Consider the following 25,823-nt stretch of genomic DNA (forward strand, 5'->3'; position numbering starts at 1 on the left):
GCCACCCTGGGAAGGGGCGGTGCCACCCTGGGAAGGGGCGGTGCCACCCTGGGGGGGGGGGCGGTGCAACCCTGGGGGGGGGGCGGTGCCACCCTGGGGGGGGGGCGGTGCCTGCTTTGTCACTTCACGCTCAGCTTTCCATGGGTTTTATTCCCCTCCAAGATTGTTGAGTTATGAGCAGCTGAGGAGCCCTGGGGAACACCTGTACAGAAATGTTCTTCCAAGAGCTGTCAGAAAAATCTGACTGAGAAGGACTGGGAAAGAACTGGGAGGGACTGGGATACCACTGGGACCCTCACAAGTCTATGGCACCAGATGGGATCCATCCCAGGGCAGAGAGCTCCGGCAGATGAGCTCCAAGCCACTGTCCAACATTTGCCACCAGTCCTGCATGACCACTGAGGTCCCAGGTGGCTGGAAGCTGCCAGTGTGATGCCATTCACGAGAAGGGCTGGAGGGAAGAACCTGGGAACTCCAGGCCTGTAAGCCTGACCTCAGTGCCTGGCAAGACTATGGAGCAGATCGTCCTGGGGGCAATCACAGCAAACCTGCAGGACGGGCAAGGGCACCAACCTGATCTCCTTCTATGCCCAGGTGACTGCCTGGTAGGTGTGGGGAAGGCTGTGGATGTAGTCTGCCTGGACTTCAGCAAGGCCTTTGACACTGTCTGCCACAACAAACTCCTGGCCAAGCAGAACAGCCCACATCCTGGACAGGAGCACTCTGTGCTGGGTTAGGAACTGGCTGGAGTCCTGGGCCCAGAGAGTGGTGGTGAATGGTGCCACATGCAGCTGGCAGCCGGGCACTAGTGGTGTCCCCCAGGGATCAGTGCTGGGTCCCATCCTGTTCAATATCTGTATTGATGATCTGGATGAGGGGAGCAAGTCCATCATCAATAACTTTGCAGATGACACCAAGCTGGGGGCAGGAGTTGATCTGCTGGAAGGTAGGAGAGCTCAGCAGAGGGACCCTGACAGGCTGGACAGATGGGCAGAGTTTGGAAAGCATGCACGGACTCCCTGGTTGGTGAAGCAGGAATTGTTTAGTGGTACAGAACAAGCAGTGTATGTAGGAAAAACCAAGCAGGCTAAGCAATTCCCTGGCATTCTTGCACCACTGCTGCTAATTGAGTTTTCTCCTTTGATATGCAGCTCTCCATTATTATCTTCATCCCATAGCAGGTTGAGCTTCTCCGGCACGGAGGCGAGCGTCCTTCTGTCTCGCGCTTCAGGCTGTTTACTGCAGTCAGCTCTTCTTTATCATCAGACCGTTCTTCCGTCGTCAGCAGCCTGTTGTTCTTTCCTGTCGTGAAACCTTCCATAGATACTTTCTGCTTTCCTCCAGGCAGAGTCCAAGGGCATGCTATTGAACACATGCAAGTGCCAGGTTCTACACATTACCACAACAACCCCAGGCATTGCTACAGGCTGGGGTCAGACTAGCTGGATAGGAACCAGGCTGGAAAGGGACCTGAGGGTGCTGGTTGACACCAGCTGAACATGAGCCAGCAGTGTGCCCAGGTGGCCAAGAAGGCCAAATACATCCTGGCCTGCATCAGGAACAGTGTGGCCAGCAGGAGCAGGGAGGTCATTCTGCCCTGTGCTCAGCACTGGTCAGGCCACACCTTGAGTTCTGGGTCCAGTTCCTGGGCCCCTCAGTTTAGGAAAGATGTTGAGATGCTGGAAGATGTCCAGAGAAGGGCAACAAAGCTGGGGAGGGGTCTGGAGCACAGCCCTGTGAGGCAAGGCTGAGGGAGCTGGGGTTGCTTAGCCTGGAGAAGAGGAGGCTCAGGGGAGACCTTCTTGCTCTCTACAACTACCTGAGGGCAGATTGTAGCCAGGTGGGGTTTGGTCTGTTCACCCAGGCACCCAGTACCAGAACAAGAGGACACAGTCTCAGGCTGTGCCAGGGAAGGTTTAAGCTAGAGGTGAGGACAAAGTTCATCCCAGAAAGAGGAACTGGCCATTGGAATGTGCTGCCCAGGGAGGTGGTGGAGTCCCCATCCCTGGAGGTGTTCCAAAAAAGAACTGGATGTGGCAGCTGGAGCCATGGTTTAATTGTGAGGAGGGGATAGGGATGCAGACATAGGAGGGAATTGATGAGATCTGAGGTCTCTTCGAACCTGGTTGATTATGTGAGACTGGGAGGTACTAGGAGGAACTGGGGGTTACTGGGAAGTACTAGAAGGTACTGGGAGGCTGTGGAAGGACTCTGGGGGGGAGTGAGGGGCACTGGAGAACTATAAGGGTTAACTGGGAGGTACTGGGAAGGGCTCTGAATGGCACTGGGAAAAACTCAGAGACTGTGGAAAGACTTTGGGGCGGTCTGCAGGGGGTGAAGGGGTCACTGGGGGTTATGGGGAGATACTCACAGTGCTCCCAGTGCTCTCCCAGTTGTCTCCCAGTTCCTCCCAGTGCTCCCAGTTGAGTTCCTGATGCTTCCAGTTGTATCCCAGGGCTCCAGAACTGACTCCAGGTGCTGCAGGTATGGCTCCCAGTCCCTCCCAGTGCCTCTCAGCCCCTGCCAGCCTCCTCCCAGACTGGGAAAGGACTGGGAGGCACTGGGAGGGGCTCAGGACAGTAGTGGGGAGGTACTGGGAGACTGTGGAAGGACTCTGGGGAGGAATTGGGGATGCTCAGTGGGGTACAGAGGGTCACTGGGAGGCTGTGGAAGGACTTCCTCAGTGGAACTGGGAGGGCTCAGGGGGGCACTGGGGGTTACTGGAAGGTACTGGGAGGTAGTGGGGAGTACTGGGAGGCTGTGAAAGGACTCTGGGAGGGGAGGGTTACTGTGGGGGGAGTGAGGGGGCACTGGGGAAGTCTAAGGGTTAACTGGGAGGTACTGGGAAGGGCTCTGAATGGCACTGGGAAGAACTCAGAGACTGTGGAAAGACTTTGGGGCGGTCCAGTTGTGTCCCAGGGCTCCAGCAATGCCTCCAGCTGGTCCAGGTATGTCTCCCAGTGCCTCCTGGTCCCTACTGGTCTCCTCCCATACTGGGATAGGACTAGAAGGGATTGGGAGGTACTGGGAGGGACAGGAATAAACAGGGAGGGACTGGGAAGGGAGTGGGACAGTATGGGAGGGGACATGGAGGGACAGGGAGGGGACATAGTGGGAATGGACTGGGAGGGACTGGCAGGGACTGGGAGGGGACTTTCACAGCTGTCTCCCAGTTTTGTCCCAGTTGGGTTCCTGCTGCTTCCAGTTGTCTCCCAGGGCTCCAGGTCTGACTCCAGGTGCTGCAGGTACGGCTCCCAGACTCTCCCAGAAACTTCCAGTCCCTACCAGTCTCCTCCCAGACTGGGAAAGGTGTAGGAGAAAATGGGATGGACTGGGAGGCTGTAAAGGGCTGTGGGAGGGAAATGGGGGACTGAGGGGGGGTACTGGGAATTCCTGGGTCATGCTCCCAGTGCTCCCAGTTGTCTCCCAGTGGGGATGCTACTGCTTCCAATTGTCCACCAGGGCTCTTGCCAGGTAGTGCAGGTAGAACTGGGAGGGTACTGGAAAGGGATGGGGAAGGGACTGGTTGGGGACTGTGAAGGGACTGGGATGGAATGGGAGGAACTGGGAGGGGCGGGGATGGACTGGGGGGGCACTGGGAAGAGACTGGGATGGGAGTGGGAAAGGACAGGGAGGAACTGGGTGTACTGGAATGGGAGGGAACTGGGAGAGACTGGGAAGGACTGGGAGTGCACTGCGACGGGACTGGGAGGGGAGTGGGGAGCCAGTGGGAGGGGATTGGGAGGGAACTAAGAAGGGAATGGGAAGGGAAAAGAGTTGGAAGGGACTGGGATGGAGTGGGATGGATCAGGGAGGGAATTGGAAAGGGCTCAGGACAGTACTGTGAAGGACAGGGAGGCTGTTAAGGGCTCTGGGGGGACACTGGGAGGTACTGGGAGGCTGTGAAAAGATCTGGGGGGGGAGGGTTACTGGGGGGAGTGAGGGGGCGCTGGAGAACTATAAGGGTTAACTGGGAGGTACTGGGAAGGGCTCTGAATGGCACTGGGAAGAACTCAGAGACTCTGGAAAGACTTTGAGGAGGTCTGGAGGGGCTGAGGGGGGCACTGGGGGTTATGTGGAGATACTCACAGTGCTCCCAGTGCTCTCCCAGTTGTTCCCAGTGCTCCCAGTTGAGTTCCTGCTGCTTCCAGTTGTCTCCCAGGGCTCCAGCAATGCCTCCAGCTGGTCCAGGCATGTCTCCCAGTGCCTCCTGGTCCCTACTGGTCTCCTCCCATACTGGGATAGGACTAGAAGGGATTGGGAGGTACTGTAAGAGACAGGAATAAACAGGGAGGGACTGGGAAGGGAGTGGGACAGTATGGTAGGGGACTTGGAGGGACAGGGAGGGGACATAGTGAGAATGGACTGGGAGGGACTGGCAGGGACTGGGATGGAGTGGGATGGGACAGTAAGGGGATTGGGAAGGGACAGGGAAGGGACAGGGAGGGGATTGGGATGGGACTGAGTGAACTGGGAAGGGAATGAAAGGGACTGGGATGGACTGTTAGGGGCTTGGGTGGACTGGGATTGACAGGGAGGGCAGTGGTAGGGAATGGGAGGGATGGGAGGGGACTGGGAAGGAACTGGGAAGGGCCTGGGTCAAACTGGAAGGGGACTTGGAGGGAACTGGGAGGACCTGAGTGAAATTGGAGGGGACTGGGAGGGAGTGGGAGGAAACTGGGAGGGAATTGGTAGGGAACAGTGAAGGGACTGGGAGGGCACTGGAAGGGTTTTGGAAAGGGAGTGGGAAAGGACAGGGAGGAACTGGGTGTAGTGGAATGGGAATGGGAGGGAACTGGGAGAGAATGCGAAGGACTGGGAGTGCACTGCGATGGGACTGGCTGGCCACGCCCCCTCCCAAATAAGGGAGGGAGAGTGAAACGGAGGAGGGCAGCTGGCCACACCCACAAAGGGAGGGCAGTGAAGAAGCGAGGTGGGGGGCTGGCCACGCCACCCCCCCAAATAAGGGAGGGAGAAAGTGAAGCGGAGGCGGGTGGCTGGCCATGCCCCCTCCCCCCACCAAGCTAAAAGGGGGAGGGAGCTTCTGGCACGGTGCAGCCAATAGGAGGGAGGGGAAAGAGCAAAGGCGGGAAAGGGGTTAGGGGTGGGCGGCAAAAGGGGAGGGGAGGGGAGGGTGGGAAAGGAATAAGGAAGGGGAAGGGAGGAGAGAGGAAGAGAGGGGGGACCAGTATGTACCAGTATGGAGGCAGGGCTAGACCAGTCTAGACCAGTCTGGACCGGTCTGGACCATTTTGGACCAGTTTGGAACAGTATGGATCAGTTTGGACCAGTGTAGACTGGTTTGGACCGGTTTGGACCGGTTTGGACCAGTCTGGAGTGTTTTGGACCGGTTTGGACCGGTCTGGACCGGTCTGGACCAGTCTGGACCGGTTTGGACCGGTTTGGACCAGTTTGGACCGGTTTGGACCGGTTTGGACCGGTTTGGACCGGTCTGGGCCGGTCTGGGCCGGTCTGGACCGGTTTGGACCGGTTTCGACCGGTCTGGACCGGTCTGGACCGGTCTGGACCGGTTTGGACCGGTCTGGGCCGGTCTGGGCCGGTTTTGACTGGTTTGGACCGGTCTGGACCGGTTTGGACCAGTTTGGACCGGTTTGGACCGGTTTGGACCGGTTTGGACCGGTCTGGGCCGGTCTGGACCGGTCTGGACCGGTTTCGACCGGTCTGGACCGGTCTGGACCGGTTTGGGCCGGTCTGGGCCGGTCTGGGCCGGTTTTGACTGGTTTGGACCGGTCTGGACCGGTTTGGACCGGTCTGGACCAGTTTGGACCGGTCCGGACCGGTCTGGACCGGTCTGGACCGGTCTGGACCGGCTTGGACCGGTCTGGACCAGTCTGGACCGGTCTGGACCGGTCTGGACCGGTCTGGACCGGCTTGGACCGGCTTGGACCAGTCTGGAGTGTTTTGGACCGGTTTGGACCGGTCTGGACCAGTCTGGACCGGTTTGGACCGGTTTGGACCGGTCTGGACCAGTCTGGACCGGTTTGGACCGGTCTGGACCAGTTTGGACCGGTCTGGACCAGTTTGGACCGGTCTGGACCAGTTTGGACCAGTCTGGACCAGTTTGGACCGGTCTGGGCCGGTCTGGACCGGTCTGGACCAGTTTGGACCGGTCTGGACCAGTTTGGACCGGTCTGGACCAGTTTGGACCGGTTTTGACCGGTTTGGACCGGTCTGGACCGGTCCGGACCGGTCTGGACCGGCTTGGACCGGTCTGGACCGGTCTGGACCGGTTTGGACCGGTCTGGACCGGTCCGGACCGGTCTGGACCGGTCTGGACCAGTTTGGACCGGTCTGGACCAGTTTGGACCGGTCTGGACCAGTTCGGACCAGTCTGGACCGGTCTGGACCGGTCTGGACCAGTCTGGACCGGTCTGGACCGGTCTGGACCAGTTTGGACCGGTCTGGACCAGTTTGGACCGGTCTGGACCAGTTTGGACCGGTCTGGACCGGTCTGGACCGGTTTGGACCGGTCTGGACCGGTTTGGACCGGTCTGGACCAGTCTGGACCGGCTTGGACCGGCTTGGACCGGTTTGGACCGGTCTGGACGAGTCTGGATCAGTATCGAGCTTGGGTGGCCACTAATGACCCCCCCCAGCCTCTCCCTCCCACCCCTCCTCCTCCTCTCCCCTCCCATTCTCCCTTTTCCGCGCTCCCCGCGGCCCCACTCCACTCTCTGATGTCACCGCGTGGGGCAGCCCTGGTGCCCTCCTCCCAACTCCCGCCTGGGTGCTCCGCCCCCTTGCTCTGACGTAATCAGCAGCCATCGCCTCTCTGCCCCAGCTGCTCAGGCCACGCCCCCCGTGACATAGTCTGCGCTATTCCCCGCCCCCCCCATAGCCATCCTGCTGCCCTCCTCCAGCCCCGCCCCCTCCTATAGCCATCCAATTGTCGCTCTCCAGCCCTGCCTCCAGTCCTCCAGTCCCACCTCCTGCAACCTCCCTCAGCCCTTTCCCCGCCCCCTCCATAACCATCCTATTTCACTCAAACCCCGCCCCCTTGTGACGCAGCTGTCCTCTCGTTCCCGCCCCCTCCCTTAGCCATTCTATTGCCGCCCGCTAGCCCCGCCTCCAGTGACGTAACCTGCGCACTCTTCCCCGCTCCCCCTCCCCTCTAGCTCCCTTCCCACCCTTTCCCTTTCCTATCCCCTCACAGCGCCGCCGCCGCTTTCTCTGCTCCCCGCCCCTCCTTTGCGTGGCCCCTAATCACGTGACGATCGCTGGGCGAGTCTGGGTGCTGCGGGGTTCACCCTGGGATCGCTGGGCGAGTCTGGGGGCATTGGGGTCAGCCTGCAAGAGCTGGGAGAGACAGGAGAACAGCTCGTGAGCAGACTGCTCCCGACCGCGGCAAATCGACACCCACCCCCCCCCCTCGCCGCTGATGTTTCTCGCCCCCCCCCCCCTCGCTGCTGCCCACCCTCAGACCCATAGCAGAGTCCTGCAGCAGGGACAGAACAACTCCAGAGAGCAGCAGAGTCTACACTGAGATGATGCGGAGCGGAGAAAGCAGAGGGGACGATAGTTACGCTGGCTAGGTCGGAGCCGACGGGGCGAAGGCGACGCCATCTTGGGAAGGGCAGGCGCTGTCACGGGGAGGGCGACGCCATCTTGGGAAGGGCAGGCGCTGTCACGGGGAGGGCGACGCCATCTTGGGAAGGGCAAGCGCTGTCACGGGGAGGGCGACGCCATCTTGGGAAGGGCAGGCGCTGTCACGGGGAGGGCGACGCCATCTTGGGAAGGGCAGGCGCTGTCACGGGGAGGGCGGTGCCGTCTTGGGAAGGGCAGGCGCTGTCACGGGGAGAGCGGTGCCGTCTTGGTGCCCTCACTTCCGTCTACATGCCCCCAGACCTCCTTTGTCACCCTCTAAGGCCCTTGAGGTGCTCGCAGCTCGCCTTGAGATGTCGGGGGAGATGTGGCTGGGGGGTCCTGGGACTGCAGGACACCCAATACCGGAGTGAGACCACCCCAATCCTGGGGGACCCCAAAACCTGGAACCCCCCAGAGACCTCTAACACAGCACCACCACTCCCCGCCCCCTCAGCTGCTTCAGGACCCTCCAGAGACACCCCCAGAGACCCTCCAGAGGCCGCCAGACACCTCTCGATGCCCACAAAGCCCCTCTAGACGCCCCAGAATACCTCTCTGCGCCTCCCTTCAGAGGCCACTCACACCCTTGGCAGCAGGCAACAGCAAGCAGTACCTGGCCGTGCCCACAAGGTGGGAGCAGTGAGCAGAAGAGTCAGCGGCGCTAGGGACACCGAGACTCCAGCAGTGCCACACAGCAACCCACACGCTGTGGGGACCTGACACAGAGACCCCGAAACCACACTGAGGCACAGACCCCCCCACTCCTCCCTGACCCTCCAGACATGACCCAGGAGCCCCTCCAGAGGTCCCCAGACACCTCTAGATGCTCCCAGAACCCTTCACATGCCCCCAAATTCCCCTTTCATACCCCCAAGCCCACTTCAGATGACAGCAGACCCTCCTTAACAGGCCCCCAACGCTCAGCAGGTCCGGTGCTGCTGTGCCTCGGGAGCAGATCAGCTGGTCTCCCTGCAGAGCTTTTTCCAGTCAATGAAAAAACAGCACACCACACACACATGAAAGACAATCCACTGTTTTAATTGAGAGACAGTTGCTATTTCTGTTTCAAACCACACCCCACACCCCCCCGTGGCTCTGCTCAGGATGTGCTTTTCTCCTCTAGAAGCCTTTCTACAGAACAGAGGGGGGTCATGTCAAGGCCTTTCTGCACACAAATCACTGCCCTTCTGCAATCTCTCAATAAGCAGCACCGCTGTTCCTCTGCTGGAACACCTCACAATCACTCTTACACTTTCCCGGGGCTTTCCCTCCCCTCCAAGAACGTCCTGGCATTTCAAACATTTGGCATTTCAGGTCTGCAAGCAGCCTTTGTGGGAGGCTGCCCTCACCCCTCCCTCACTGCTCCTCTGCTGTATCCTCGCCCACCCCCCTGTGGCATCACAGAAGGAAAGACAGCCGAGCGGCTACGCTCCTGTTCTTTTTATCACCCCGAGCCGGGGACAGCCTTCTGGGCAAGGTTTGCAGCTTCAGCACACAGCTGAGCTTTGCTCTCACCCATTAAACCCTTTGGTGGTTTCAGCTTCCCGAGGATGTGTCGGCACAAGTCCTTGTCGGGGCACCGCAAACAGGGAGAGACAAAGCTCCGAGATCCAGGAAGAGGACGGCTGAGCAGACACTCCTAAAGAGAGAAACTTCATCAGCTGAACCTCACACTTCTCCCAGCTTTGCAACAGCAAAGAACTTTGTGAACAACACAGTGGTGCTCCTAAGGAGGTCACCAGCTTGCAAGTTACAGGAGAAATAAAAACCTTTTTATTACAGAAGCACTGGCAAAAATTTACGGACAGGAACAGCAGACGAGGAAATTCTGCGATTGAGCTAACGATAGACATCGGGCCTAGGATCTGGCTACCCTGACAAAGGATGCCAACAGGACAGAGTGAGGCCTCAGCAGCACCCCCAAAAAGCCCCACAGAGAGCCACAGGCTCTGGCCCGTGCCCCACCTACGGGCCGGCCCTCCTGGCAGCAGCGCACCACCACCTCTTCAGGAGCCCAGGGACTGACCTCAGCCCCCTAAGGGCCAGGCAAGGTTGGTTCCTGTCAGCTGCCTAAAGCAGCCTCCCCAGCCCTGCTTCCAGGGACCTTGGGCTGCTGCTGGGGACAGAAGGGGGATGGAGGGCTCCACAACTCGTCACACAGGCCCCGAGTACAGGGCTGTTAAGCTGACAGGGTGCCAAGGGAACAGGCTGCCATGAAGGCACAGACCCAGGCCCTGAACTACAGGGTGGGTCACCTTGCCGCAGCAACACGACCCAGCGGCTTCGCTGCGTCCGATGAATAAAAGGAGGAAGTTCCGCAGGAACAGAAGGGAAAACCTTTTCACTGTGTGTGCCAGAGCCCTGGAGCAGGCTGCCCAGAGAGTTAGTGGAGTCTCTGGAGACATTCAAAACCTGCCCCAGGTGATCCTGCACTGGCACAGGGGTTGGACCGGATGCTATTTTGGGGTCCCTTCCAACCCCTAACACTCAGTGATTCTGTGATTAGCTATGCTGGTGACAGAGTCTCACTGAGTGCTCTTTAAAATGTTTTTCTTTTCTTTCAGCCTAGGAGTTTCATATTTAAATAGACCTTCTGCTCTGTCTTCCCCCTTCCTTCTTCCATCTTGCGTCTAAACACTAGGAGAGCTTGATCAGGTGTATCCTGGGCGTCCCAACGTAACACATCTCAACTGCATACATGGATTTTGTAATCTTTTGCCCCATTGCTCGCACAGGGTGGATTAAGTTCATTACTTATAGCTCGTCAGGACAGCTGTTGAAGTGTCCTGTGCAATGCAGGAGGAGTTGAATCCCATAGGAAACCACATTACTGTGCTTTGTCAGCCTGGTTATGGTCAGAAACCTCCTTCATTTTTTTTTCTCTTAAACAGATATATCACATGAGTCCCCAGAATTAATTTGCCTCTTCTCATAATTATTTCTTTAAAACTGTCTTAGAAGTGTCTCTGTCCTTCCCTCTCTCTAGATACTGGCCTCCTGAGCCCACGGCAGACTTGCACAGAGCTACTGCGAGCACCACTCTGCACGGCCTCTGGGGGGCTTTCAAGCACAGGCACCCCAGGAGAATCCAAACCTAACCTTGCAGCTGGCCTTAGAGCTCCTCTTTGGAAAACTGTCGCTGCCAGGGCCCACAAACCAACGTCCTCTGTCGGCAAACCGGATGTAAGGGCTGAAAAGTGTCAACGGAAACCGTAATCGGATGGCCCAGGAAGATCCTGCCGGTCTGAACACACCGGACCTGGAATGCACAAAGAAACTCTGTTAACAACTGTCTGTGCGTCTGCTCATAGCTTGAGGAGTAACAGAGCAGAACCAATTCCCAAAAGGTTTTCACTGCGTTCCCAGGGCAAGTAGAGGCTTGCTCTGGCTGTAGTTAATACCTAGAAATTCCTATCAAAATCTTTGCAGCACAACAAGAAAAAAACCAAACCAACCAAACCACAAACTGCTTTATATTATTAAGTAGGAACTCGAAAGCTTACAGGAACTGTGGGGATTTTTTTATGACAAATTATTCCTTTTCTTTTTTTCAGTGAGCAATTGGGTTTCCAACAGCTCCACATTCTGACACCAAAGCACCCCGCTCCGTGTCAGGGCTTGTGGCTGAGGCCGAATACAAATCTGCAACTGGTCCTCAGGCAAAGCAGTTAAGCTCCCTGAAAAAAAAGGAAAGAAAGCAAGAGTGAGTCAACCATAAAAACAAGACCTAACCAAACCCCCAAAGCCATTTTGTCAGGAAGTCGCCTCCACTATCACCCGCCACATGCTGAAATTCCCTTCCCCTGGGGCTCCTGCTTGGCCCACAGCTGGGGAACATAAAGCAAGGCATAGCCCTGTGGGTACCTGCTGCCCTGGAGCCACCAAAACCGGAGCACCCAGTCACTACCAATCCCACAGCAGACCCAAGATACAACAGGGACTCCATAGAGACTCCAAAACCTCACTGAGAACCCCTCAACTCCTTCAGGACCCCCACAGATTCTCCAACTTAGATGCCCACAAAACCCCTTTGGTTGCACCCAAACCCCCCATCTGAAACACCCAGCTCCACTTTAGGTACCCCCAGATGCTTCCAATGTCCCCAGACCCGCTGGTGGACCAGCCCAGAACCCCCTGACGCTATCCCAGACCCTTTCAGGGGGCTCCACACCCCTTCTAGATGCCCACAAAACCCCTTCACACGCCAAAAGAAACCTTTACCTGCCTCCAAACCCCATTAGGGGGCCACTTAGCAGCGGGTGGCAGCAACCAAGTCTGTTGCTCTCACCAATTAAACCCTTTGGTGCTCTCAGCTCTCTGACCCTGTGTCAGTGCAAGTCCTTGTCGGCCGGCACCTTCGTCCTGATCCAGGCGGAGAGAGAACTGCCAGGAACACAGCTTCCCGCTCCGCTTGCGGCACGCCTGCTGCCGAGGGCAGCCTCGTCCGCAGCCTGCCCGAGAGGAACACGGCCCCCGGGGCCGGGGGACACACAAAAGCCTTCCACAAAGGAAACAAGGGAAGTCTCTTGGCCACTCTTCACGTGCCGAGTGCGATTGTCATGTGGAACACACCGCGGCATCTGGAACGAGTTTAAGTCCAGGTCTATGGCAGCACAGAGGTTCCTGGAATATCCCGGTACATCGATCCACAGGAGGTTGTCTTTTGGTCCCCAGTCTGATGCTTTGCAGCACAGCCATCACACCATTTCTCTCGAGTGCTTTGAACTGACAATTCATGCAGGAGAATAAAACCAAACAGGAGTAAGCAGCTTGGAAAAGAACTTTGATCATCACCGGGCCCAACAAGGGGACACAGTCTCAGGCTGCACCAGGGGAGGTTTAGGCTAGAGGTTAGGAAGAGGTTCTGCACAGAGAGAGTGATGGCCCATTGGAATGGGCTGCCCAGGGAGGTGCTGGAGTCACCATCTTTGGAGGTGTTCAGGAGGAGACTGGATAGGGTGCTTGGTTGCATGGTTTAGTTAATTAGGTGGTGTTGGATGATAGGTTGGACACGATGATCTTGAAGGTCTCTTCCTACTCGGTCTGGTCTATTCTATTCTATTCCATTCCATTCCAACACCATCTAATCAACTAAACCATGGCACTGAGTGCCTCATCCAGTCTCTTTCTAAACACTTCCAGTGATGGTGACTCCCTGGGCACCACCTCCCTGAGCAGCACATTCCAAAGGCCAATCTCTCTTTCAACCTGCTCTATTCTATTCTATGAAGACCTTCTTCCTAACATCCAGCCTAAACCTCCCCTGGCACAGCTTGAGACTGTGTCCTCTTGCTCTGGTGCTGCTTGCCTGGGAGAAGGGACCAACCCCCACCTGGCTACAACCAGAACTGAGGGGACTGCAATCTTTGCAGCTTCAGCTTTCCTTCTCTGCTACTTCTTTTTTCAGATGGATTTTTTTTCAAAGGGACTGCTGGACAGCAGAACAGGATGGATGGCTGGGCCCCAAGAGCGGTGGGGAACAGAGTTAAACCCAGCCGGTGGACGGCCGGGCACGAGTGGTGTTCCCCAGGACACCCCTTGTGAGAGAGTGAGTCCAGAGAAGGGCCACAAAGCTGGTGAGGGGTCTGGATAACAAGCCTTATGAGGAGTGGCTGAAGGAACTGGGACCGTTTAATCTGCAGAAGAGGAAGCTGAGGGAATTATGGTGTGGTCTGGCTTCAGCTCTCAACTACTTCCACGTTGAGCAAGGACAGCTTGTACTCACAGAAGGCACTGGCTGCTTGGGTTCAAGGTTCCTGCAGAGCTCAGGCTATCTCTCTTCATTAGTGAGGTCGTCCTGTCACCTAGGCAGAGAGAAGAAAGTGCAGCTATGAAATTAGACCACTGGAATCGTGAGACTCGTTCTGTGTGCGACTCCAGGAGAATCCAAACCTAACCTTGGAGCTGCCCTGAAGAGCTCCTCTTTGGAAAAGTCTCGCTGCCGGGCCCCACAAACCCCACACCCTCTGTCAGCAAACCGGATGTACGAGCTGAAGAGTGTCGACAGAAACTGTACGTGGACAGCTCAGGAAGGTCCTGCCAGTCCCAGCACACCAGACCTGGAATGATCAAAGAAAGTCCGTTAACAGCTGTCTGTGTGTCTGCTCATAGCTTGAGGAGAACCCCCCAACTCCTTCAGGACCCCCCCAGATTCCCCAACTTAGATGCCCACAAAACCCCTTTGGAGGCACCCAAACCCCCCATCTGATACGCTCAGCTCCGTTTTAGGTACCCCCAGACGCTTCTAATGTCCCCAGACCCGCTGGTAGACCAGCCCAGAACCCCCTGACACTATCCCAGACCCTTTCAGGGGGCTCCACACCCCTTCTAGATGCCCACAAAACCCCTTCACACGCCAAAAGAAACCTTTACCTGCCTCCAAACCCCATTTGGGGGCCACTCAGACCCCTTAGCAGCGGGTGGCAGCAACCAAGTCTGTGGCTCTCACCAATTAAACCTGGATGTTAGGAAGAAGGTCTTCATAGAATAGAATAGAGCAGGTTGAAAGAGAGATTGGCCTTTGGAATGTGCTGCCCAGGGAGGTGGTGGAGTCACCATCACTGGAAGTGTTTAGAAAGAGACTGGATGAGGCACTCAGTGCCGTGGTTTAGTTGATTAGATGGTGATGGAATGGAATGGACCGGACCAGGTTGGAAGAGACCTTCAAGATCATCGTGTCCAACCTATCATCCAACACCACCTAATCAACTAAACCATGCAACCAAGCACCCTATCCAGTCTCCTCCTGAACACCTCCAAAGATGGTGACTCCACCACCTCCCTGGGCAGCCCACTCCAATGGGCAATCACTCTCTCTGTGCAGAACCTCTTCCTAACCTCTAGCCTAAACCTCCCCTGCCACAGCTTGAGACTGTGTCCTCTTGTTCTGGTGCTGCTTGCCTGGAAGAAGAGACCAACCCCCACCTGGCTACAACCTCCCTTCAGGGAGTTGCCGAGAGCAAGAAGGTCTCCCCTGAGCCTCCTCTTCTCCAGGCTAAGCAACCCCAGCTCCCTCAGCCTCTCCTCACAGGCCTGTGCTCCAAACCCCTCCCCAGCTTTGTTGCCCTTCTCCGGACTCCTTCCAGCAACTCAACGTCTTGCTTAAACGGAGGGGCCCAGAACTGGACACGGGACTCAAGGTGTGCCCTAACCAGTGCCAAGTGCAGGGGCAGAATGACCTCCCTGCTCCTGCTGGCCACACTGTTCCTGATATTGGCCAGGTTGCCAGTGGCCTTCTTGGCCACCCGTGCACGCAGCTGGTCACGACCAGAAGACAGGGATCAGAAGAGTCTTTGGCCAAGCTGTAAACCTCTTCCTAACATTCAGCCTAAACCTCCCCTGGCACAGCTTGAGACTGTGTCCTCTTGCTCTGGTGCTGCTTGCCTGGGAGAAGAGACCAACCCCCACCTGGCTACAACCAGAACTGAGGGGACTGCAATCTTTGCAGCTTCAGCTTTCCTTCTCTGCTACTTCTTTTTTCAGATGGATTGTTTTTCAAAGGGACTGCTGGACAGCAGAACAGGATGGATGGCTGGGCCCCAAGAGCAGTGGGGAACAGAGTTAAACCCAGCCGGTGGACGGCCGGGCACGAGTGGTGTTCCCCAGGACACCCCTTGTGAGAGAGTGAGTCCAGAGAAGGGCCACAAAGATGGTGAGGGGTCTGGATAACAAGCCTTACGAGGAGTGGCTGAAGGAACTGGGACTGTTTAATCTGCAGAAGAGGAAGCTGAGGGAATTAAGGCGTGGTCTGGCTTCAGCTCTCAACTAGTTCCACGTTGAGCAAGGACAGCTTGTACTCACAGAAGGCACTGGCTGCTTGGGTTCAAGGTTCCTGCAGAGCTCAGGCTATCTCTCTTCATTAGTGAGGTCGTCCTGTCACCTAGGCAGAGAGAAGAAAATGCAGCTATGAAATTAGACCACTGGAATCGTGAGACTCGTTCTGTGTGAGACTCCAGGAGAATCCAAACCTAACCTTGGAGCTGCCCTGAAGAGCTCCTCATAGCTTGAGGAGTACCAGAGCAGGAACAATTCCCAAAAGGTTTTCACTGCATTCCTAGGGCACTTGAAGGATTGCCCTGGCTGTAGTTAATACCTAGAAATTCCCCTCAAAATCTTTGCAGCACAGCAAGGAAATTGAGGGATGGGAAGGCAATATGTACTTACACGTTAGGCAAGAATTGGCTTTGCAAACTAATCTCTCTAACTGTTGGATATGCACTGAACTTCCTCGAGGCCAAATGAGGACCCCTTTATTTGGGGAAGCCTCAATGAATTGGACTTGGGGGGCATCAGACTGGGTGACTACATCTGAGAGTACCTTCCACAATTGTCAGCATGGGAAAGATAGCTCAGAAAGCCTGGGTCCAAAGTTTGCCTTAAGAAAATATAGTATAGGAATATACTGTTGGCTGTGAGAAAGGGGGGAATTGACGAACAGAAAAGTCTCATTAACAGAACCACAGAGTTGATAAGAATTTTCCGCTTGTTAGCTGAAATGCTGGGACGCAGGGAGGAGGAGAGGGGCTGGCAGACAGCCTTTGGATAGAGAAGGAATAACAGGATTTGTCAGTGATTCACTTCTGTTAGTCTTGGACAAGATGCTCTTTTGTATAAGATAAAGGACACCTACATGATATGTGTACTTCTGCTCTTTTAGATAGATAAGCTTTGTATAGATAGGCAGCATCTGGACCTCTGTCATTATAGACAGATAACTTTTTGTATAAAAGTTTGCCCAAACCTCTCTGAAGACACACAGCTCTTTTGAAATGATCCTACCTGTGTCAGGCGCCAGAATAGAAGCACGATACAAGAGACTTACTGAGTCTCTTGTGTGTCTTTCTCTAAGTCATTATCAACGCTGTTTGCAGCACAAACCCAAACCCAAACCCAAACCCACCCCGAGACACCCCCAGCTCCCACGGGAGCCTGCAGAGACCTCCCAAAGGGTCCGTCGGAGGTGCCCAGCTGCCTCTCCACGACCCTTGACCCTTTCAGATGGCCCCACCAGAACTTTACATATCCCCAGACCCTTTTAGGTGTCCCCAGACCTCCTCCGTCACCCCCAAAAGCCCTGCCGATGGCCCCAGACCACCTTCAGACGCCGGAAGGAACACACCTGGGAGTCCCGGGCTGGCAGCGACACCGGAAACCGCACTGCGAGCTCCCCGAATGCGCCAGGACGCCTTGCCCCGCCAAAGGACGGCGGTTCGCAGGCACCCTGGGGCACAGAACGGCGTCAGGCGCCAAATCAGGGCTCTCCGCCACCGCTCCGGCTCCAAAGCTGCTCAGCGCGGCGCCCGCCCCCCCGGCCAGAAAAGCGGGGCGCAGCCCGCGAGGAGGGCGCGTGCGCGGGACCGGACCCGCTGCGGCGCGGGCGCCGTATCCATAGCGACCACCGGGACGCTGCCCCTCTGGCGCGAGCAGAGCCGGGCTAGGGCGCAGGCGCCGTATCCATAGCGACCACCGGGACGCTGCCCCCCTGGCGCGAGCAGAGCCGGGCTAGGGCGCAGGCGCCGTATCCATAGCGACCACCGGGACGCTGCCCCACTGGCGCGAGCAGAGCCGGGCTAGGGCGCAGGCGCCGTATCCATAGCGACCACCGGGACGCTGCCCCCCTGGCGCGAGCAGAGCCGGGCTAGGGCGCAGGCGCCGGACCCATAGCGACGCTCGACTCAAGCTCTCCGCTCTTCCCCTAAGAATTTTCGAGCATTCAGCGCAGTTAGGCTGCAGAAATTAGCTCCCCCGGGGCGGCACACGCCGCGGCACGGCTGCACTGCCGGCCATTACACACCGGGTGGCAGCATTGAGCTCCCCCGGGGCGGCACACGCCGCGGCACGGCCGCACTGCCGGCCATTACACAGGGTTGAGCACTGAGCTCCCCCGGGGCGGCACACGCCGCGGCACGGCTGCACTGCCGGCCATTACACACAGGGTTGAGCACTGAGCTCCCCCGGGGCGGCACACGCCGCGGCACGGCTGCACTGCCGGCCATTACACACAGGGTTGAGCACTGAGCTCCCACGGGGCGGCACACGCCGCGGCACGGCTGCACTGCCGGCCATTACAAACCGGGTGGCAGCATTGAGCTCCCACGGGGCCTCTGGGCACGGTTGAGGCAGCAGCCGCCATCCCCGCAGAGCCCCACCGGCCAAGCCCGGACACGCCCCCCCCCCCAAAAGCCCCGCGCAGCCCCGCCGGTGGCCACCCCCCCAAAGCCCCGGGCAGCTCCAGCGGCTGCTATAGAGAAACCCCACAAAGCAGCAGAGACTGGCACTGACCTGGGACACAGCAGAAGAGCTCCAACCTCTACCAGCCACGACCCTGCACTGAGCCATTTTAAAGCAGCTGGCGGGGGCGGCGCCACGCTGGCGGGGGCGGCGCCACGCTGGCGGGGGCGGCGCCACGCTGGCGGGGGCGGCGCCACGCTGGCGGGGGCGGCGCCACGCTGGCGGGGGCGGCGCCACGCTGGCGGGGGCGGCGCCACGCTGGCGGGGGCGGCGCCACGCTGGCGGGGGCGGCGCCACGCTGGCGGGGGCGGCGCCACGCTGGCGGGGGCGGCGCCACGCTGGCGGGGGCGGCGCCACGCTGGCGGGGGCGGCGCCACGCTGGCGGGGGCGGCGCCACGCTGGCGGGGGCGGCGCCACGCTGGCGGGGGCGGCGCCACGCTGGCGGGGGCGGCGCCACGCTGGCGGGGGCGGCGCCACGCTGGCGGGGGCGGCGCCACGCTGGCGGGGGCGGCGCCACGCTGGCGGGGGCGGCGCCACGCTGGCGGGGGCGGCGCCACGCTGGCGGGGGCGGCGCCACGCTGGCGGGGGCGGCGCCACGCTGGCGGGGGCGGCGCCACGCTGGCGGGGGCGGCGCCACGCTGGCGGGGGCGGCGCCACGCTGGCGGGGGCGGCGCCACGCTGGCGGGGGCGGCGCCACGCTGGCGGGGGCGGCGCCACGCTGGCGGGGGCGGCGCCACGCTGGCGGGGGCGGCGCCACGCTGGCGGGGGCGGCGCCACGCTGGCGGGGGCGGCGCCACGCTGGCGGGGGCGGCGCCACGCTGGCGGGGGCGGCGCCACGCTGGCGGGGGCGGCGCCACGCTGGCGGGGGCGGCGCCACGCTGGCGGGGGCGGCGCCACGCTGGCGGGGGCGGCGCCACGCTGGCGGGGGCGGCGCCACGCTGGCGGGGGCGGCGCCACGCTGGCGGGGGCGGCGCCACGCTGGCGGGGGCGGCGCCACGCTGGCGGGGGCGGCGCCAGCGTTGTCACCTCACGCTCAGCCTTCCATGGTTTTTATTCCCCTCCAAGACAACACGTTGAGTTCTGAGCAGCTGAGGAGCCCTGGGGAACACCTGTACAGAAATGTTCCTCCAAGAGCTGTCAGAAAAACGTTCGTTCCGCCAGCACTGCCGGCCGTTACACACCGGGCGGCAGCATTGAGCTCCCACGGGGCGGCACACGCCGCGGCACGGCTGCACTGCCGGCCGTTACACACCGGGTGGCAGCATTGAGCTCCCCCGGGGCGGCACACGCCGCGGCACGGCTGCACTGCCGGCCGTTACACACCGGGTGGCAGCACTGAGCACTTCCCTGGGCGTGGGCAGCAGCCGGGCCCCCACGTGGGTTTTATTTTCCAACGCTAAAAGCCTTTTAGAAGCAGAGAGGGCAGACAGGGGTCGTTTCCAAAGCTTTCTTACGCACCAGTCACTCCAAGCCCTCCCTCTCCAGCTGCAAACCAGAGGTTTGCCTCCGCCTCGCCTCACCCCAGTACTTACACTTTTACAGATAGTGTGGTCCCCTCGGAGAATTTTCAGCACTTTAGGGGGGGGGGCCCAGCCCTCGCTCACCTGCTCCTCTGCTGCAGCAGCCCCCTGCCCCACGTGGCAGAACCAGCCCACCCACAATCCCCCCACTCCCTTTGATTCACCCCCAAAAAGGCACAAAATAAAGCAAACTGCCCAGCCAGCACCTCCTGCCTTTCACAGCAAGGACTGAACATTGCAGCTTTGGCCAAGACTATCAGCCCAAAGGAAGGCCTGGCCCCTGAGGAGCTAAATGCAAGTGAACTATCTGACACCACCACAGTCCTGTGAATGTTGCAAAGCAGTAGTGCATGCAGTATAATAATTCGAAAGTTAAGGGCTGCTCAAGCTTTACACAAAGTATCCTATTCAGTTTTGGGTTCCACTTAACACAAAGTAAAAGTGTAAAAGGTCAGAGGGAAAGCCAACTCTACCTCTGAACTACAGCAAGAAATACTGGAATCAAGGGGCCCTTTCTTCTGCTACTAATACATGAAGAGAACATGAAAACTGATGGGCTAAACCAACAGGGCAAGATTAGAATAACTAGTAGAGAGAACGGAAGATACAAAGCTTCAACTGCATCTGTTTAGCAACGACTCCTACCAGATAACTTCCATGCCATAACTTTGCTGAATTCAAACAAGCCAGCTGGTGAAGCGTCTCGCTTACAGGCGGCCGACGAGGAGATGTGCAGAAGGCAGAGGCGAGCGAACAAGTCCTGAGCTTTGCTGCAGGCTGTCCTGCGGCTCCCCCTACTGACTCTTTCCCGTACACCACCGCAGAAGGAGTTGGGTGAATTTTGTCTCAAACCCATTAAACCCTTTGGTGGTTTCAGCTTCCCGAGGATGTGTCGGCACAAGTCCTTGTCGGGGCACCGCAAACAGGGAGAGACAAAGCTCCGAGATCCAGGAAGAGGACGGCTGAGCAGACACTCCTAAAGAGAGAAACTTCATCAGCTGAACCTCACACTTCTCCCAGCTTTGCAACAGCAAAGAACTTTGTGAACAACACAGTGGTGCTCCTAAGGAGGTCACCAGCTTGCAAGTTACAGGAGAAATAAAAACCTTTTTATTACAGAAGCACTGGCAAAAATTTACGGACAGGAACAGCAGACGAGGAAATTCTGCGATTGAGCTAACGATAGACATCGGGCCTAGGATCTGGCTACCCTGACAAAGGATGCCAACAGGACAGAGTGAGGCCTCAGCAGCACCCCCAAAAAGCCCCACAGAGAGCCACAGGCTCTGGCCCGTGCCCCACCTACGGGCCGGCCCTCCTGGCAGCAGCGCACCACCACCTCTTCAGGAGCCCAGGGACTGACCTCAGCCCCCTAAGGGCCAGGCAAGGTTGGTTCCTGTCAGCTGCCTAAAGCAGCCTCCCCAGCCCTGCTTACAGGGACCTTGGGCTGCTGCTGGGGACAGAAGGGGGATGGAGGGCTCCACAACTCGTCACACAGGCCCCGAGTACAGGGCTGTTAAGCTGACAGGGTGCCAAGGGAACAGGCTGCCATGAAGGCACAGACCCAGGCCCTGAACTACAGGGTGGTCACCTTGCCGCAGCAACACGACCCAGCGGCTTCGCTGCGTCCGACGAATAAAAGGAGGCAGTTCCGCAGGAACAGAAGGGAAAACCTTTTCACTGTGTGTGCCAGAGCCCTGGAGCAGGCTGCCCAGAGAGTTAGTGGAGTCTCTGGAGACATTCAAAACCTGCCCCAGGTGATCCTGCACTGGCACAGGGGTTGGACCGGATGCTATTTTGGGGTCCCTTCCAACCCCTAACACTCAGTGATTCTGTGATTAGCTATGCTGGTGACAGAGTCTCACTGAGTGCTCTTTAAAATGTTTTTCTTTTCTTTCAGCCTAGGAGTTTCATATTTAAATAGACCTTCTGCTCTGTCTTCCCCCTTCCTTCTTCCATCTTGCGTCTAAACACTAGGAGAGCTTGATCAGGTGTATCCTGGGCGTCCCAACGTAACACATCTCAACTGCATACATGGATTTTGTAATCTTTTGCCCCATTGCTCGCACAGGGTGGATTAAGTTCATTACTTATAGCTCGTCAGGACAGCTGTTGAAGTGTCCTGTGCAACGCAGGAGGAGTTGAATCCCATAGGAAACCACATTACTGTGCTTTGTCAGCCTGGTTATGGTCAGAAACCTCCTTCATTTTTTTTTCTTTTAAACAGATATATCACATGAGTCCCCAGAATTAATTTGCCTCTTCTCATAATTATTTCTTTAAAACTGTCTTAGAAGTGTCTCTGTCCTTCCCTCTCTCTAGATACTGGCCTCCTGAGCCCACGGCAGACTTGCACAGAGCTACTGCGAGCACCACTCTGCACGGCCTCTGGGGGGCTTTCAAGCACAGGCACCCCAGGAGAATCCAAACCTAACCTTGCAGCTGGCCTTAGAGCTCCTCTTTGGAAAACTGTCGCTGCCAGGGCCCACAAACCAACGTCCTCTGTCGGCAAACCGGATGTAAGGGCTGAAAAGTGTCAACGGAAACCGTAATCGGATGGCCCAGGAAGATCCTGCCGGTCTGAACACACCGGACCTGGAATGCACAAAGAAACTCTGTTAACAACTGTCTGTGCGTCTGCTCATAGCTTGAGGAGTAACAGAGCAGAACCAATTCCCAAAAGGTTTTCACTGCGTTCCCAGGGCAAGTAGAGGCTTGCTCTGGCTGTAGTTAATACCTAGAAATTCCTATCAAAATCTTTGCAGCACAACAAGAAAAAAACCAAACCAACCAAACCACAAACTGCTTTATATTATTAAGTAGGAACTCGAAAGCTTACAGGAACTGTGGGGATTTTTTTATGACAAATTATTCCTTTTCTTTTTTTCAGTGAGCAATTGGGTTTCCAACAGCTCCACATTCTGACACCAAAGCACCCCGCTCCGTGTCAGGGCTTGTGGCTGAGGCCGAATACAAATCTGCAACTGGTCCTCAGGCAAAGCAGTTAAGCTCCCTGAAAAAAAAGGAAAGAAAGCAAGAGTGAGTCAACCATAAAAACAAGACCTAACCAAACCCCCAAAGCCATTTTGTCAGGAAGTCGCCTCCACTATCACCCGCCACATGCTGAAATTCCCTTCCCCTGGGGCTCCTGCTTGGCCCACAGCTGGGGAACATAAAGCAAGGCACAGCCCTCTGGGTACCTGCTGCCCTGGAGCCACCAAAACCGGAGCACCCAGTCACTACCAATCCCACAGCAGACCCAAGATACAACAGGGACTCCATACAGACTCCAAAACCTCACTGAGAACCCCCCCAACTCCTTCAGGACCCCCACAGATTCTCCAACTTAGATGCCCACAAAACCCCTTTGGTTGCACCCAAACCCCCCATCTGAAACACCCAGCTCCACTTTAGGTACCCCCAGATGCTTCCAATGTCCCCAGACCCGCTGGTGGACCAGCCCAGAACCCCCTGACACTATCCCAGACCCTTTCAGGGGGCTCCACACCCCTACTAGATGCCCACAAAACCCCTTCACACGCCAAAAGAAACCTTTACCTGCCTCCAAACCCCATGTGGGGGCCACTTAGCAGCGGGTGGCAGCAACCAAGTCTGTTGCTCTCACCAATTAAACCCTTTGGTGCTCTCAGCTCTCTGACCCTGTGTCAGTGCAAGTCCTTGTCGGCCGGCACCTTCATCCTGATCCAGGCGGAGAGAGAACTGCCAGGAACACAGCTTCGCCGCTCCGCTTGTGGCACGCCTGCTGCCGAGGGCAGCCTCGTCCGCAGCCTGCCCGAGAGGAACACGGCCCCCGGGGCCGGGGGACACACAAAAGCCTTCCACAAAGGAAACAAGGGAAGTCTCTTGGCCACTCTTCACGTGCCGAGTGCGATTGTCATGTGGAACACACCGCGGCATCTGGAATGAGTTTAAGTCCAGGTCTATGGCAGCACAGAGGTTCCTGGAATATCCCGGTACATCGATCCACAGGAGGTTGTCTTTCGGTCCCCAGTCTGATGCTTTGCAGCACAGCCATCACACCATTTCTCTCGAGTGCTTTGAACTGACAATTCATGCAGGAGAATAAAACCAAACAGGAGTAAGCAGCTTGGAAAAGAACTTTGATCATCACCGGGCCCAACAAGAGGACACAGTCTCAGGCTGCACCAGGGGAGGTTTAGGCTAGAGGTTAGGAAGAGGTTCTGCACAGAGAGAGTGATGGCCCATTGGAATGGGCTGCCCAGGGAGGTGCTGGAGTCACCATCTTTGGAGGTGTTCAGGAGGAGACTGGATAGGGTGCTTGGTTGCATGGTTTAGTTGATTAGGTGGTGTTGGATGATAGGTTGGACACGATGATCTTGAAGGTCTCTTCCTACTCGGTCTGGTCTATTCTATTCTATTCTATTCCATTCCATTCCAACACCATCTAATCAACTAAACCATGGCACTGAGTGCCTCATCCAGTCTCTTTCTAAACACTTCCAGTGATGGTGACTCCCTGGGCACCACCTCCCTGAGCAGCACATTCCAAAGGCCAATCTCTCTTTCAACCTGCTCTATTCTATTCTATGAAGACCTTCTTCCTAACATCCAGCCTAAACCTCCCCTGGCACAGCTTGAGACTGTGCCCTCTTGCTCTGGTGCTGCTTGCCTGGGAGAAGGGACCAACCCCCACCTGGCTACAACCAGAACTGAGGGGACTGCAATCTTTGCAGCTTCAGCTTTCCTTCTCTGCTACTTCTTTTTTCAGATGGATTTTTTTTCAAAGGGACTGCTGGACAGCAGAACAGGATGGATGGCTGGGCCCCAAGAGCGGTGGGGAACAGAGTTAAACCCAGCCGGTGGACGGCCGGGCACGAGTGGTGTTCCCCAGGACACCCCTTGTGAGAGAGTGAGTCCAGAGAAGGGCCACAAAGCTGGTGAGGGGTCTGGATAACAAGCCTTATGAGGAGTGGCTGAAGGAACTGGGACTGTTTAATCTGCAGAAGAGGAAGCTGAGGGAATTAAGGTATGGTCTGGCTTCAGCTCTCAACTAGTTCCACGTTGAGCAAGGACAGCTTGTACTCACAGAAGGCACTGGCTGCTTGGGTTCAAGGTTCCTGCAGAGCTCAGGCTATCTCTCTTCATTAGTGAGGTCGTCCTGTCACCTAGGCAGAGAGAAGGAAATGCAGCTATGAAATTAGACCACTGGAATCGTGAGACTCGTTCTGTGTGCGACTCCAGGAGAATCCAAACCTAACCTTGGAGCTGCCCTGAAGAGCTCCTCTTTGGAAAAGTCTCGCTGCCGGGCCCCACAAACCCCACACCCTCTGTCAGCAAACCGGATGTACGAGCTGAAGAGTGTCGACAGAAACTGTACGTGGACAGCTCAGGAAGGTCCTGCCAGTCCCAGCACACCAGACCTGGAATGATCAAAGAAAGTCCCTTAACAACTGTCTGTGTGTCTGCTCATAGCTTGAGGAGAACCCCCCAACTCCTTCAGGACCCCCCCAGATTCCCCAACTTAGATGCCCACAAAACCCCTTTGGAGGCACCCAAACCCCCCATCTGATACGCCCAGCTCCGTTTTAGGTACCCCCAGACGCTTCTAATGTCCCCAGACCCGCTGGTAGACCAGCCCAGAACCCCCTGACACTATCCCAGACCCTTTCAGGGGACTCCACACCCCTTCTAGATGCCCACAAAACCCCTTCACACGCCAAAAGAAACCTTTACCTGCCTCCAAACCCCATTTGGGGGCCACTCAGACCCCTTAGCAGCGGGTGGCAGCAACCAAGTCTGTGGCTCTCACCAATTAAACCTGGATGTTAGGAAGAAGGTCTTCATAGAATAGAATAGAGCAGGTTGAAATCGAGATTGGCCTTTGGAATGTGCTGCCCAGGGAGGTGGTGGAGTCACCATCACTGGAAGTGTTTAGAAAGAGACTGGATGAGGCACTCAGTGCCGTGGTTTAGTTGATTAGATGGTGATGGAATGGAATGGACCGGACCAGGTTGGAAGAGACCTTCAAGATCATCGTGTCCAACCTATCATCCAACACCACCTAATCAACTAAACCATGCAACCAAGCACCCTATCCAGTCTCCTCCTGAACACCTCCAAAGATGGTGACTCCACCACCTCCCTGGGCAGCCCACTCCAATGGGCAATCACTCTCTCTGTGCAGAACCTCTTCCCAACCTCTAGCCTACACCCCCCCTGCCACAGCTTGAGACTGTGTCCTCTTGTTCTGGTGCTGCTTGCCTGGAAGAAGAGACCAACCCCCACCTGGCTACAACCTCCCTTCAGGGAGTTGCAGAGAGCAAGAAGGTCTCCCCTGAGCCTCCTCTTCTCCAGGCTAAGCAACCCCAGCTCCCTCAGCCGCTCCTCACAGGCCTGTGCTCCAAACCCCTCCCCAGCTTTGTTGCCCTTCTCCGGACTCCTTCCAGCAACTCAACGTCTTGCTTAAACGGAGGGGCCCAGAACTGG

General features: G+C 57.2%; 1 protein-coding gene and 3 long non-coding RNA genes across 7 annotated transcripts in view; all 4 read right to left on the minus strand.

The window, feature by feature from the left end:
* Window positions 1-1,083: 1,083 nt before the first annotated feature.
* Window positions 1,084-5,337, minus strand: LOC137457003 (uncharacterized). 4 transcript variants are annotated; one of them, XR_010991194.1, is made up of 4 exons: window positions 5,197-5,337; window positions 4,090-4,247; window positions 2,372-3,349; window positions 1,084-1,362 (listed from the first exon to the last, which is right to left on the minus strand). It is a non-coding gene; the product is annotated as an uncharacterized lncRNA (long non-coding RNA). The 4 variants fall into 4 exon arrangements; XR_010991195.1 differs by having other exon boundaries at window positions 1,087-1,362; window positions 2,372-3,300; window positions 4,090-5,335; XR_010991193.1 differs by having other exon boundaries at window positions 1,087-1,362; window positions 4,090-5,335.
* Window positions 5,338-8,622: 3,285 nt separating this feature from the next.
* On the minus strand, window positions 8,623-11,279 carry LOC137457000 (uncharacterized). Its single transcript, XR_010991191.1, has 3 exons — window positions 11,109-11,279; window positions 10,705-10,864; window positions 8,623-9,244 (listed from the first exon to the last, which is right to left on the minus strand). It is a non-coding gene; the product is annotated as an uncharacterized lncRNA (long non-coding RNA).
* A 548-nt stretch (window positions 11,280-11,827) lies between these two features.
* On the minus strand, window positions 11,828-17,954 carry LOC137457001 (uncharacterized). The gene is made up of 5 exons (XR_010991192.1): window positions 17,887-17,954; window positions 15,284-15,484; window positions 13,503-13,664; window positions 13,331-13,409; window positions 11,828-12,330 (listed from the first exon to the last, which is right to left on the minus strand). It is a non-coding gene; the product is annotated as an uncharacterized lncRNA (long non-coding RNA).
* A 1,313-nt stretch (window positions 17,955-19,267) lies between these two features.
* Window positions 19,268-25,823, minus strand: part of OGFRL1 (opioid growth factor receptor like 1) — a 45,202-nt gene continuing 38,646 nt past the window's right edge. The window contains exons 8-11 of the mRNA XM_068168731.1: window positions 22,914-23,418; window positions 22,195-22,368; window positions 21,791-21,950; window positions 19,268-20,331 (exon numbers count right to left, since the gene is read on the minus strand). The gene's annotated coding sequence lies outside the window, so the exon portion shown is untranslated. The remainder of the gene's footprint in view (window positions 20,332-21,790; window positions 21,951-22,194; window positions 22,369-22,913; window positions 23,419-25,823) is intronic.

Source organism: Melanerpes formicivorus, unplaced genomic scaffold (assembly GCF_026170545.1).
Source record: "Melanerpes formicivorus ecotype bairdi unplaced genomic scaffold, bMelFor1.0.p_v2 SCAF_155, whole genome shotgun sequence".
Classification (NCBI taxonomy): Eukaryota; Metazoa; Chordata; class Aves; order Piciformes; family Picidae; genus Melanerpes; species Melanerpes formicivorus.